This window comes from Drosophila mauritiana, chromosome 2L (assembly GCF_004382145.1).
Source record: "Drosophila mauritiana strain mau12 chromosome 2L, ASM438214v1, whole genome shotgun sequence".
In the NCBI taxonomy this organism is placed as follows: Eukaryota; Metazoa; Arthropoda; class Insecta; order Diptera; family Drosophilidae; genus Drosophila; species Drosophila mauritiana.
This window is the reverse complement of record NC_046667.1, coordinates 14594749-14610014: the sequence shown is the minus strand read 5'-3', so window position 1 is coordinate 14610014 and position 15266 is coordinate 14594749. Positions and strand designations below refer to the sequence as shown.

The 15266-nt window shown below is 39.2% G+C and overlaps 1 protein-coding gene and 1 long non-coding RNA gene across 6 annotated transcripts in view; one reads left to right on the top strand and one right to left on the bottom strand.

Annotated features, from left to right (window-relative positions):
• The window catches only part of LOC117145130 (neural cell adhesion molecule 1), a 65100-nt gene that overhangs the window by 14730 nt on the left and 35104 nt on the right, over positions 1–15266 (top strand). The window lies entirely within an intron of this gene.
• Positions 1254–2192, bottom strand: LOC117145140. Of its 4 annotated transcripts, XR_004459701.1 has the most exons (4): positions 2109–2192; positions 1924–2051; positions 1586–1831; positions 1254–1350 (listed from the first exon to the last, which is right to left on the bottom strand). It is a non-coding gene; the product is annotated as an uncharacterized LOC117145140 (long non-coding RNA). The 4 variants fall into 4 exon arrangements; XR_004459699.1 differs by having other exon boundaries at positions 1254–1360; positions 1586–2051; XR_004459698.1 differs by having other exon boundaries at positions 1586–2051.

The following is a 15266-nucleotide window of genomic DNA, read 5'->3' as shown; positions in this document are numbered from 1 at the left end:
TCGTAGGAGGGTTATGAGATCAAAGAAAGCATACGAAAATAGTTCACTGGAACTAAATACATATTGCATTGAAAGTGTTTCTGCTTTCCAATTCTTGGGAAAATGATTGCAGCCATTATCAAAGCAGGCTATCTGCGAGTGCTTGCCTTCGCCAAATCGATTAAACTGTCAAAGGTCCAAAGACTGTTTCTTCGCCAAAGTTTCATTAGGTGTAAGCCGCGTTAAAAGTTTGTTTAGAAGGCCAAGAGACAGGGCGAAAAAGGGGCTTACACATTTGCATACTCTGTAGTAATTGATTCCTAGACTTGACACCTTCGCCTTCGGTTAAGCAGCTTAGTCGCAGAGTCAAGAGTTGGCGACCCCTTGTCTGATTGGCCACCCTTTTTCTCAGACCTTTTATTGATGAGCCTAATTTTCAGAACAACAATATTCCCTTGCCATAAGGTAATGCTATCTGGCTCATTAAAAGATTTAGCAGTACGAGCCTCTAGCATTTGATTAGGCTCCTTGTTGTGGCCATTTAAATGCCATTCCGTCTGGCTCTCTCTTCTTGCTTCGTTGCAATTAGATTTAAGTGCGGCTGGCTCGCTGGTAAATATGAACAGCAAAATGCTTTTAATTTATTGCGACACTAATATACATTAATGTCTTGGGGCAACTGCTAAAGGACACCCCGAGTGACACGGCCTGGGGTCACCGATTCTCTAGTCGTCCAACCAAGCCCGAAAATGCCAGTAGCTGGAGTGAAGGAGACCGAGTCGTTTGCAGACACAGTCGTAGACACAATTAAAAGTCCATGGCCCAGAGAAATGTTAATGACAACAGACTGCCACAGAGTGGACTAGCAAGAAGTTTAGTATAAGCCTCAGTCGGCGACTCTGACCCTCCCATTTTCGCTTGTCCTTCCCTCGCGGTTCCTACGGAGCCTGCACAAATTTCCCGAAACTACCGTAATTTGCATATTTTAAGTTGACTTTTATTGCATTAAAAATGGTAGTGGCTTTGGCCATTGCGACCTCAAACCTCAGGGTGTTGGTCTTAACCGAAAAACCCATCCACAGTGGTTCAGAGTTGGTGAAAACTAGATATGAAAGGTTATATACTGAGTTGGAGCTGCAGTGAAGGCTATTAACTCCTGTTTCGTGGTTATTTCATATGAGTCAACTGACAGGGAAATCGCTTATCTAAAATGCTCAAAGAATTTAATATCATTAAATTACACACATATTAAATTGCATTTAACTGATGACCCTTAACCTTTACCCAATGTTCTCGTCCGTTTTTGCCTTGACTGCTGTTGCCCCTTCAGCATTTTGCTACCACTTGCTATTCTTTCCACACTGGCTGACCCTGTGGAAAACTTGTAAGAGACAGATTGCAAAAATACAATTAAAATGTTTTAGCGAAAATTAACTGCAGTTTAAATAAAATGCTACGTTGGCCAGTAAACTACGCAAACCAAACGGCTATGGCTGTTGATGATGACGAGACTGTGTACTTTAGCGATGTTTTCCTTTGGTGGTTTTAGTGGTTTACGGTTTTACGTTAAGTATACGCACCGAGTGCATAGTCAAGTTGAGCTCACCTGCCCAAAGGGCTGAAAGATGTTTGCCCTGCCCTAGGTGTCATGCTTCGTATGGCTTGGAGGGGATTTTGCAATTTGTTGGACTTCTTCTCGGTCGTCGCCAACATCGTCGTCATCATCATTATCATCAACAGCTGCTTGTCTACTTGCTTGTATTTTGTTGCTGTTTTGCGGCTGGCCTAGAAAGTTAATTGAAAAAAAAATACCGAACAAAATACACCGTAGGAAAGCCAGCCAAGCGGATGCCTGTGTGAAAAAAGGTTTAATTTAAATAAACTGCAGAGTGGGCCGGCTCTATGAGGTTGTTGTGGTTATGGGCCAGTCCAGGTGTTTCCGACCTGCTGTGGCTTAGCCGTGCAACCAAAGACGTTTAGACGTTTTTAGTGCCACCTCCAAGGAAACTTGAAATTGCCAAGGTAGCCTGAGGGATTATAGTGGTGGCCATCGAAGGCAATTCAGCGAAAGACTTGGGATTAAATATAAATTGATGAATGAGTGGTTGTTTCTGGGAAAGTTATCTTACCTACTTTACGTTGTTAAATAAAAAGCCGAAACTTAAACAAATTATTTTCAAAGTTTCAACCACTTACGTTTTACTAGTGTGACCTACATTTATTTTGAAGTCTTTGATTGAAATTTCAAAAAGCCTTCATATTTTGTTTTACCACTTGAAAACAAATGCTTTGATTTTTGGCAAAATGCAATTCGTAATGGAATTAAGAACTTATCAGTTCTTTTTTGTTTATTTGAATCAAAACTATTTTCCTATCTTTGCTTTGTGCTCACTTAGTCTATCAAATATTACTGACAATGCCTTCCCCAGATTTATTGTTTCGAATCCCAAAGCGGCTTTCAAAGTCCAATTAAACTTTAAAAGTCATTGCCAGGCACGGCGTCTCTTTCCTCTGTGTTTCCCTTTTTGTACGTGATGTATGCGCAATTTAATTTTTAATTGCCCAAAAAACGTGCATATACACACAACACTTTACGTATTCTGTGGAAATTATCGCACTGCGCCAAATCTACAAACAAAAAATAGGAACTCAAGGCCCCACACGTCTATAACCTTGAACCTTAGTCGGAAAAACAAGGAGAATAAGTCGGAAAAGTTGGAGAAGAAGGAGCAGAGAAATGAACAAGAGCCTTTGGCCTTTGTCGTAACTTAATACAAGGACATTGTCTCCGTCTCTTTTTTTTGTCGCTGCTGATGTCGCCTGTTGGCGCCTAAACGTTGGTAATGTATAAATACATACTCTACTAAATAGAGCGGGTTGTGCAACTTTTACCCTTTTTGGCCTTAAAATATGAAATATAAGATTTTATTTTAATAATTGTATATTCTTCAGGTAGTTTTCTGTTTGTACTCTATGTGTTTTTTCTTTATTTATGAATATAAATTTGAATAGTACCTTAAAATGGCAGAGTTCTGACTAACTAGGCTAGAGTCTTATAACACCCTATATATATATAAGGGCATTCCAAGTTGTTCTTCCTCCTTCAGCACTTTGCCTTGTGTCCTTTTGGCCAACGTTTAAATTGCGCTTTGCACTAATAAGCAAAAGTGTCTAACGTAGCGTAACTAAATGCGAAAGGCAAACATTTCATTAACAAACACGCACCAAAAGGATGGCAGGTCCTGGGGGTGTATTGGGCGTATAAGGATAGGTTGACAGTTATGTGTGCTTTGTATATATTTATACCATCTCTGCCTCTGTCTTGGTGCTTGGCTTTAGCCAAAAAGGGCTGCCATTTAGCCAGGCTCGCACACATGTTCACACAGCCGCACACAAATCCTTTGTGCCTTTTGCTATTTTTGTAGAACTTGTGTGTCTGTCTAAGGGTGTGTTTTCAAATTTCATAATATCTTTCATTTCATTCTTTTTGGCTTTACTTTATTTTAAGCTCTTTGCTTGATTAGAAGGTGTTGGCGTAAATGTCCTTTGTCGCTAGGTTTTTGCCGTTGTGTACACTTACAAAAACACCAGTGACTAAGTAAAATATGTTTTAATTCAACATTTAATATATTCAAATGTTGAATGATCTGTATCCTAATTTGAGGTTGATTCCTTTTATTTATTAAGTTATTTGATATGTAGTTTTCGTTGAATTATGCATTTAGTTGTCAAGCTATGATTTTGATTTACATTCCATTCTTTTAGGTTGTGAATTGCAGAATTTTCTATCTCTGTAGAATTGTTAGCTCCGAATAATATTCCTGCTGTTTGTTCATGTGTAATTTACATATCCAAGTGTCGGGTTTCCAAGGTGGCAAAAATTTAATAAAACTCACAGGGCTCTCGCCCAATGGGGTATATATTTATATATGCGTGAATCAAGCTTAGCTATGCAAATAAGTGGCTTCACCTGAATATGCATCGAAGTCGATGATTTGGTTTGCCTCCTTCCACTCCTTCAGCTACATCTCTCTACTGGCGGAGGATACATCATCATATTACTCCACCTTGTCGTAAAACAAACTTGGTTCAATCCGTCCCGACACCGCCCTGAATGAAATATTTATATATATATATACGTATATATGTATATTCAACCACAATCAAATTCATCCACCCGCCCGCTGGGTTACATAAGCCACATAAAACTCAGCTCGCTGTTGATTTCCCGGCTCTCCAAGCTCTCGGGGTGCGTTCAACTTTTACGTATTCAGGCAGCTATAAATGTCATATTTTATCTGCTCCCACAACTACTCCCGCTGACACTGCCCGAGTCTGCAGCTAAAAATAACAATTTCTAGGGCAAAACTTTATTAAAAATTTATTTAATGCTTACCAGAAGCAGCAGGTTTTTGCCATTTTACGCTTTTAAAGTTCGGGGTTGAGTTGTGAGGCCGACAAGTAGGCAACGCTTGGGGTTATTCAGTTTATAGATGGGGTCAGATTAGCCAAGGGCGTTTTCAAGACAACATTTTGCGGGGGCCGCAAGATCAAAGCATCCGAATTAGCCACTGCGCTGATAGAGAAATATAAATTTAAAATTGAAATCGTTAGGTTGGCTCGAAAGAGAGCTAAACTTGTAAAGATTTGAGGGCAAATTGAGCAGAGCCCAGGCCACCTTAACCCAAATTCCCAGGACGGGTTGTTCGTGCTGGAGCCAAGTTTGGTGACTCGTATCATAAATCTGTGTTCATTAAACGTGTGTGGAGCGCACAGCACCTCCGACTAACTTTACCGCTCACCCACACACAGACACACACACATATAGAGCAGCCAACATCGTGCGACCTAAAAATGCAAAAATCAATATATCAGCAACTGAAGAAAAAAAACCCACTCAAAAACGTGCAACATTTACAACAACATTTTATATTGTACAACGGATCACACACATAACTATTTTGCATAAAATAAAATTTGTCGTTCTGGGCTTTACGTATTTTTGGTGTGTGTGGGTGTTTTATTTTGTTTTTTTTTTTTTTTCAGCCAAGCAGAATAGGACTCAACCTGGCACTGATATACACAAAGCACGTATGTGGAATGTTTCGGTTGCCATTGTCCTTCCGTATGTCCTTTTGTTGCTCGTTTGTTTGTCGCCCGGAGACAAAAGCTAAGAGGAATCTCTGTCAGTCAGCCGTTTTCCATTTCTCTTTCGGAACACACACATTGACCCAAATTTAAACAATTGAATCTCAAAAAGAATAAAATAATAGTATAGCTCTATAGTGGCTGCAGATATGGCTAGAAGAGCAGCGACAATGTTGACGACAGGGAAACTTTTTAAAAAAACTTCCAACAGAAGCGAAGGAGGAAGTGAGGGTGACAAAATTAGGCTGCCACAAACTCCAAAGAAAAAACTCAAAAAATAAGACAGAAAACTGACGTTTTTTGTTTAGTAAGTTTTTGGCGAATGAAATTTTTGACTCAACCGCTTGTGGTCTTGCAACTCTGATGACTACTGTACTTCGCCACTATTGCACCCTACTTTTCGTCAACTCTTGTTGTGTCTGAATATTCATATTTCTGGTGATCTAGAAAAAGTTATGAATTATTAAATATGCATACAATTATATCTCTGTCTCGTCGGAGCGAAAGAGAAAATTCCATTTTTCGTGTGAGGGGAAGTTACAGCTGGAATAACTACAACTCCGACTGCAACTCATATTCAATGCAAATGCTCCTCTTGTTGTTCTGAAGCTTAGGTGCATAGTACTGTCTCACTCGCTCTCCCCTTCTGTCCCTATTCCACTCTAACACAGTCTGACAATTTGTCATATGGGGCGTATGTGTGATATTTGTTCTGTGCAATAATGCGTAGCCAAGAGCTGTTGTGAAATTAGGTGACACAATTTCACTCTACTCATAGTTTTGCTTCATTTTTGTTCTGTTTTTGTTTTTCGCCAATTTAAAATGCACTTTCTGATGGTAATTGAAACGAGAATTGTTCCATCAGACTGCAAATTGTTTTATAAAACTAGATTTGAGCATGGTACGTTAAGGACAAATAGCTATAAGTTTTGAGTTCAGAAAATAACTTTAAATCATGTAGGACTTACTTAAAAGTCATAGATTGTGTACAAGCTATGATTGGAAGGTTTTTATAAAATCTTTTGTTAGTTAAAACAATGAGGCATGTAAACTTAAAGTATGTGGAAGTTCGTTACTGCTTTCATGGAAATGCAGCTCTTCAGAATAACTCTTCATGGATGTCATAATTTAATCCCCTTTACTAAATCCACACACATATATCCTCACAAAACATCTCTGAGCCCAGGAAAAGGACTCATAATAATGAGTTAGTTTTTCCTTCTGGTCTAAGCTGGCTGCTCTACCGCCTCGACTTCTGCTGCCTCTTCAGAAAGCGGAAGGCTAACAGGAACAATGACCTTTAACGCTCTTTTGCTATTAATGATATTCATGCTGGGCTATTTCCTAGTCTGGACCTCAGCTTACTCTCCGCATTCGTGCTTTGTTTTTCTGTTGTCGCCTGTTTTTTTTATCCTGCCGCTCCTTTATATGATGTCCTGTGCTGATGGTGGAGAGGAAATAACTTACAATTGACCTCGTTAGTCGCCGTCTCATGTGTGTGCGAGTGCCGGAGTGTCCTCTTGCTGGCTAGTTTGACTTTAGTGTCGTGACATCCCAACTATATTATAGCCTGATGGTGCAGCACCTCATGGACAGGATAAACGAGCCGGAGCAGAAGGAGAGCAGCTAATGCTGATTCAATTACGATCACGGATGAAGATGGACCAGATCCAGATGACCCCATTCTTTACGATATAATTTTACTCTTTCTTTTACAGCTTGGCACTTAGCTTGGGATTTGAAGTTTTAAGAGTGTTATAATTATCTCCTCTGCAGCTTCCCGACACAGTTAATTAAATTTAATTCGCAATCCGTGTAGATTTCCCTGGCAGAGATGAGTGTGCTGGTGCTTATAGGGATTTCCTGCACGCACTTACGGCTCGCAAATAAATTAAAAGTAATTGTGTTCGGGGAGTCCTCAGTGTAAATACGCTGCTCCAGCAGAGCTAAACAAATCAACGCTCACTGCAAAGGCATTGGCCCACTGAGAAGGATCCCCCCAAGGACTCGAACAACAAAAACATAACATGTTATCTTTTTTTATGACGGTTTGGTTTCATTTTTTCCTTATTTTCGCTATTGTTGTTTATCATGTATGTGCTATATGTATACGCGTATGCCGGTGGTTCCCAGTTGGAAATGTAAACATGTCCTTACGCGTATCCCTGTATGCGAGTTGTGTGCGTGTGTGTGTATGTGTGTGGGCTGTCAAATGTCATTGCCAGTTGGTTATGTGGCTTTCGACTCCGCAGAAGCATCGGTGGCATCGGCGACAGAAAGAAACAACATTGCTGACACATAACAATAAAATAGAAGCGTTTATATTTTTGTTATTATTTGATAAACACTCTAAACTTCAGTCGGGTAGTCAAGAATTCACAATCGGGTAAAGGAATGATTACCAAATCAATCATTCAAAATCAATCATTAAAATATTTTAATCATATATATATTTTTTCTTTATAAATTTATGTCATTTTGGTAATAGCCTGAAATAAAGCGTATTTCGAGCTTACAATCAAATGAACAGTATCTTCAATTTGTTTGGCATAGGCTTTCGACTTAAAGAGCAATCTCATTTCATAATATTACACATAGGACCCAATATACCCTGGCTTTTTCTGTCCTCCTGCCATAAGCCGTTCGGGGTACAAAAGCCATCATAATAACTACACATCGGTGTATCCCGTTGGTTTTCTTTTTGATGCCATCGCTGTTGGTTGCTGCTAGCGGTGTTGGTGTTGGTGTGGTAAGGTCACAGGAAAGTAGGTTGAATATTTGCAATATTTCTGCCCCGGCCCCTTTAAACCTATTGCCGCACAAGTGTTAAAATCGCTCATCATGTCAGCTCGCACAGCTGCCGGCAGAAATCCTGCGGGTGAGGGGGTGGTGGTCTTTGTTGCTGCGAGGGTTCGCTATTGAACTTTATGGCCATAAAAGCGGAAAGTATATGGAATGGATATTGGATGTACACATACATGTATGTAAACATATAGACTCTACTGTGTATTTATATTTGTACTCGTATGCCTTCTGTGCTGACAATCGCTGTGTTATGCTGAGCTAAACATTTCGAGGCAGCAGCTGTATGCAATTGTAGTGGCATTTTAAGTCTGCTCAGATCATCGCCAGATTTAACACATAACAATTGTGGACAGTATTCGTAATATTCTGAAACCTCAGCGGTCGTCCTATTGGGACATAAAAATACTACAAATAAATCGATATGAACTGTAGATATAATATTGACCGCTTAAAGAGCTTATGCTGGCCTTGCGATAGATGAATCTGTACAAATAATCCATGAGTGATTGGTAGCATCATAGTTACTCATATTTACTTGGTAGGAAGTAAATAGTAAAAAATATCAGTTCAAAAATGTTGCTTCGTGTTGTTTGCTTATCTTTAAAGATATACAAATGCTTTAAGACTCGCGCTCGCTAAAATCTTTTCAAACTATTCCAAATATTTCTGTGCAATTTGTGTTCTCATATAAACCATTACAGCCCACATAAACCCAATCAACTGCCATCAACTTCAAATGTGCTCTGATTCGCATTTCTGGCACTTTTTTGCCCTCTAAATGCGCATTTCGCCCGCTCAGCCCCCAGTTCTACTTCAATCATAACTGGCGCTGGCCCGCAGAAAAAACTCCACAGAAATGCCACAAAAGTGTTTACATAGCGTCAAAGCGAAATATTTTATCGACACGCACATGCCGACACCCTCAATCTCATCAACTGCATCTCACCCCCTGCAGCCAATCTACACCAACGCGACTCGATTCGCATGTTAACAACTAAAGGGGCGCACGGGAAATAGGGAGGAGGGGTCTGTGCCCAGGACCAAGACCAGGCCACAGGAATAAAATATAAGAATAAAAAAAAGGGAAGGCAAAGGAAGCCAAAAGGCGCAAAAAATTATTACGCTTTATCTTTTGATTTAACCTTTTGTGCGACAAAAGCTTTTAATATGCAAATGACTAAATGAGCGTCTTGAGGCTATTGGCATTGGCAGTTCGGGGAGGTTTTGGGGCTGGTGGTTTGGTCAATTGGTACATTTGCACATTTCATTAACGTCGAACCCAATGGAGGAGTTCCTTTCCTATTCCACTAGCTGCTAACTAGCTGACTTGGCCTTCGACATCGCTTTGATGTTCTGAGTGCACAGGGAAAAAAGGCACAGGAATATAGCTCGCCAAAATATTAAAAATACAGATTGCTATCGTTATCGATTATTAAGTCAGATTGTCAGAATGTGATGTATTGCATTAAATAGTTAAAATATTTAATATTGAAACTATATATGCATATTAGCTTTAAAAATTGTATACCAACCAATTGAGCATAAAATTCAAAGGATAGTTTTTCTCAGTGTTGGGGTCTGAGTGTGTATGTTTGAATAAGTGTTAGTCTGCTCACTTGGCACACTTCAGCACACTTATTCATTCGCATTTGCATATCATTATGTGTGTGTTTGGCAAAAGGAACAGAAACCGGGCCGAAAGCCTCGTTTTTCTCCATCCAGGATCCAGAACTCACATAGTTTTGAAGCCATTTTCTCTCTGGCTTCCTTCGAAATTGCCTTTCCCTCTCGCTCATCATATTGCCCAGATTTAAGATTATGAGCTCGTTGAATTTTGTGGCTCACCACTGTAGTATGTTAGTATGTAAATCTCTGGCCCATTCCATAACCTGGGGGGGGCACAGGTCGCAGGTGGCTTGGGTTATTAAGTCGAATTTCCTTCAGCCTTCAGCCAGGACGACCAGCTTAAAGACTTTTCTCCAAAGTCCGACTGAGATGGAATACGAGCTCAAGCACATGATGACTTAAGTTTGTTTCGTAAAACTTTATTGCCCTCATACGGGGCGAAGAAAACATAAAATTTGTATTGGCCCAATTGAAAAGCCACCAGAGGTATATGGGCTGGGCAAGAACGAAAAAAAACGAATAAAAGCTTATCTTGTTCAAAATATTTTGGAAATTTACCAACATGGGCTTACCTTACAATGTATATTTAAGCAATATTTTACAATCTATAAAAATTCCAATTAAAAATATTCATTTTTAACTGCATCTTGGGCCCAGCGAGTTTAATATAAATTCTTTATCCCAGATTTAGTTAAGCCTACTAATCGTTTGCATTGGAAATTAAATTAAAGTGTTTAGCTGCGATTTTGGGTAAGGGAAAAAGTTTCCCACAATATATAATAAATGTGCCATTAAACATTTTATCTTTTCTTTTTCCGATTCACATGACAAAAGTCAACCAAACAAATTATATTTAAATTTTGGTATCATTGAAAGCGCCCCTAGGAGCCATAAATTGCTCGTCCTGGCTTGGCTTGCCCTGTTCTGGCCGCAACCAGGACCTTGTTGAACCCCAGGACTTTGCTGCTCGGCTGTTCGTGGGGAAATAGACAACGGAAACTTTTTCCAAACTCCTGTCGTCTCATTATGCCTGCCATTTAAAACAAATTCAATATTCGCTATGGTTTTTTGCCCCCAACATGGTCAGCACCTCTGAACTTTCTGGCCGCACTACTCTTCGGCCAGAAATGCCCCATTGCCAGCGTTTAGCATAAAATTGAAAACGCCCCTGTCGCCTCTGCAGACAAGTGACTTGATTTGCCCACAACTATCCAACAACAGGAAACCCCAAAGCCTTGTTCCAAAGTTGTAGGTCCAGGTCAGGTCAAAAAGCCAGAGGGGGGCTGGTGAAGGCGATCCAACAGATTTCTGTTACTTTATTATAAAACTGGGCTTAGTTGTTTGCCCCGATTGCTTCTTTTGCTTCTGGGGATTCTGCTCCTGTTGCTGTTTATGCAGATGTTTTCCCCCTGTTCCCTATATTGATTTTATTGAATACGGTCAGTTATTGCTGCTGCACCGATTGGAATTGATTCCATTTTGACTTTGGCCAAAAGTGATGTGGATGCTGCAACATTTTCTATTTAACAGTCGTATCCTGCTGAATTTATTTCAAGTATTTTTCGAAAGTGCAATCGTACTCCATTTGCTATCGGGCAGTTTTTCTGGCTCTGATTTTTGATGATTATTGTGATATATCCGAAGAGAAACTGAGAAAGCACTCTTGTCTTTTGGCTTATTTGGTTCTGCCCCTCTCGATATAAATGTGCAAAAATATTGTCATACAATATCATAACAGAAAAATGTTTGCTTTTAATTAAATAAAAATCGAATCATGTAAACTCAGCTTTTAAGTCATTTTTGTTATTTTTATCTAGTATAGGCGCTTTGCCCAGAAAATATTATTTGATTTTTATTCATGTTAAACCGTAAATATTCCAATTCTTAATCGAATACCTCGGCAGCAACTTCGATTTGCATTTTTGGCCACAAATCCAATAAAAGGTTTTTGCAAAGTTTAATTGAATTTTATGTCAAAATATCATTAGATTTGAATATTTTTAGCTGATAGCGTTGATTTTTTGTCCCTCTTTCCTTTCGCAAATTTATTTAAATTTTTTTCATGTTGGCTGTCTGCCAATTTGTCGTTATTCTTTGTCCTGCCCAAATTTCAATTCGATTAAATTCAAAATATAATATAATAAAAGCAAACCTTTTTATTTCTTGCTTCTGTCTGGCTGTCTGCCATTCATCCTTTTTATTGCCTCGCATTTTAGTTTTGCAAAACAGCGTTTGCTACGGTTGACAATCATGAGCAAGTCAGTGGGTCACAAACAGCAAGGGTATTGGAAGAGCAAAATATCAGCAATCCCCTCAGATAATCCAACTCAATGAAAAAGGTCACAACAAACATTCATTTGCGCAGAGAGAGGGATTGGCGATGCCCAGAAACAGTGGAATTCGGCGTAAAGGATTGCCACTGACTGCCTGACCGCAGGACACACACGATGCACGTTAATTTCCAGCAGCGTACTTAATGCCCAACCATAATGCTCGTAATTTTTATAATGCCGACCACGGGAAGCAGTCGGGAAAGCGGCTCAAAAAGTCAACCGACATGCACACAGAAGTGGTCGGAAATTGCTCATTAGGCTATGGGGAAAACAAGTAAGGGAAATTTAAAGGAATTTATTTTATCATAAAGCCTGTACTGACTGTACATCATAATTTGAAGCGTTATATTAAATATTTATGATATTTAAGGATTCAGGTTATGATTAATTTTATTTGCCATTTTAGTGTGTGAAAGCCTACAGCTAAAACAACTAAAAAATACTTATATTTTTTTGTATGCCTAGCTTATAATGTTAATTATATTTATTTAACGCTCAAGTTCACTCTATTTATATAAGCCACCAAAGCTCATTTGATATTTACATATAACCTTTTACCCTTCGCCGACGAAAAATGCGCTTGGATATAAACTTCATGCCCACTCCCACTTTTACTGCAAGTGCCTTCAATCCCCATGGGTCATCATAAAAATTTTCACCACTAATGAGGCCGACGATTAATCGAAAAGTGCCACAGCAAACAACTACCTTCCATCTCGCTGAGCTTCAGTCTGGTGACGTGTTAATGTCACCGAACATGGCAAAAAAAAAAGAAATTAATAAACTGTACAGTTGGAGAAAGTAGAGGCAGTAGTTGCGTCATGGTTAAGTTTACCATCATAGCTAATTGCTGGGCTCGAGGTCCTTCGACAATTATGTCTGTATGACTAGAAATAACTGGGCGACTGGAGACTCCTTGTTAAATATCAATTAGACTGGATGACAAGAAGTTAATCCTCGTGCCTAGTTCTGGTCTCACCCGCCCCTGCACTTCGAAATATGCAACAAAATATGTGCGAAATGCATTTGACATAAAAGTTGCGGGAGCGTCAAGTTGTGCAAAACTATTGTCACACATGCACACAGCCAGCACAAAATTCCATTAAAGTTTTGCATTTGAAATTGCATCACCAGAAAGCTTCTGAGTGCGGGTGTTGCCAATGGGCGTGGCAGTGGGCGGTCTGGTATGCGATGGGGCGTGGCATTGTGGTGGTTGTTGTGTCTACTGACTATGCCAGTGTGTGGGTGTCCTGCGTGTGCGGTGGCTGATACTGATTGAGGTTAGCTTAACCCTAGACTAGCCAGATTTTAATGGCAAGAGATGAGGTTACAAATTGCAACGAAATGCTGCAAGCTGACAAATGTCAGCTAAAGCTCAATTTACATAAATTTGCGTTTGCCAATGAAGACTTAAATGATTGTATATTAATTGCATTTGGGTAAATATTATCAATTTTTTAATAGCTAGATAATGAAATGCTTGCTTGCAAGAAACAACAAAATTTGAACATTTTCTAAAAAATTTTTTAATATAAGCTAAGATTTATATACAAATATGTAAAAAATAAAACTAATATGTATAAAAACTAGTTCTAGTGAGTCAAATAAAACCATTTTAAACACTTTTTTAAAGTAAGAAAGATGTCTTAAAAAGCTTGCTTTTAGAACGCATGCCAGTTTTTTCGCAAATGTTCCTGCAAATGGCTTTGGTAATCGCTTTCTTTGATCTCGATAAGCAAAATCACTTTAGCCGTCAATGCTCATTGGTCGTTATGGGGTTAATTCATGCAAAAAGGTTATGCAGCTCCAGCACTTCACTTCTCCATCTACGTTCGTTGTTATTTCATTTGGCTTTCTTTCCATTTTTGTCAGATGCCAAGTCAAGGCAAGCCAAAAGCAAACGCAAACCGAGCGCCAGTCAAGCCAAAAGAGTCGGGTAGGTTAGAGGGGTCAGAGGTCAGGGGGAATGGCATCCCGAGATGCGAGAGAGCCCAAGTAAGCCAATCAAGGCATTCAAAGAGAGCATATTTAAATAGCTTTTAACATGCACGAGCTGTCGAGCTGGCTGCTGTAGTTAAGTGAAGGCCAAAACCAAAGGCGACACAAAAATGCAGCCAAAAAAGGCGAGAGCCAAGCAGACAAAATTTTGAAATTTGCCAGAGAAGGGTTGAGCAGTTTCCAGTCGTTTAGCAATGCATCCAACGATATGCATTTCGCCTTGCCATTCCTTTGATGCACCATCACCTAGAAAATGCATTGGAATGCAAGCAGTTCGGATTGCCAGACTAATGGCACTGTAAAAATGGTGTTAAATTTTTCTAAAACTCTTTTTTTTATCTCTTTGGAACATATTTGCCTTATTTAAGTAGTTCAGAAGTGCGTGCTTTCTGGGCATTAATCTAAATTCAAAGAACTTTAGTTCTTAAAATAAAAATATTTAGTTTTTCTTGCTACCATCAACTCCAAAAGTCCCTCACATTAAATTTGACAAAAATAATCATAATAAACTAGTTGTTGGTGTTAGTTTTTGTGTTATGTGAATAAAATCTTTATTTAGCATTTAATTCTAAAAGAATTGAGAATAACACTGCTTTGGTTTTGCATCCTTAGAGAATGTTTATGAATGCAACTTTGAGTCGATTTTAAATATTAAAATTTGCATTGGGCAAGCGTGTTTCAAAACGAAACAAAAATGATCTAAAATTTTGCTACGATTTTGTAGCAATTTGCCATGGGCGCTGACATTCTTCAGAGCTGCCCCATGTTTTAAGATTTTCAAGTATTTTGGATTGAAGCGCTGCTGGTTGTGATGCTGTGCCGCAGTGCTAAGCAAACAGAGAAAGCATAAAACGTACACACACACCGAAGCACACACACACCCACACCATCTCACACCCAAAGCCATGCCCGTACATTTTGGGGGCATTTAAGCGCATATTTATTGTACAACGTTGCGTATGCGCAATAAATTTTCACAAAATTTCGACGCATTGTGGCAATAAAATGACATTTTTTCATATTTACACATAAAGTCAATGGAGAAGGCAAAGAGAAACGGGAAGGGATAGGCTTAGCGGGGTGTGGGGAAGGCGTTTGTGAAGGATGTTACAGCGATTTTTTATGGCCTCTTTTGCTTTTGATACGATGCGAAATATTTTCAGCGCAGACATTTTTATTTATATTTATATATACTTTTATCTATACACATTTGATACGAGATGACGCGCGACAGCGGCAACAACAAGAAAAGCAGCAAAAGCCGCAACACATGTGACAGCTATTGTTGTTTTTGCCGCTTTTGTGTGGCTTGATTAAATGCCAAAATGTTGTTGCAGCTAAAACGCCGCATAGAGCCATAAAATAGGGGAATTTAAG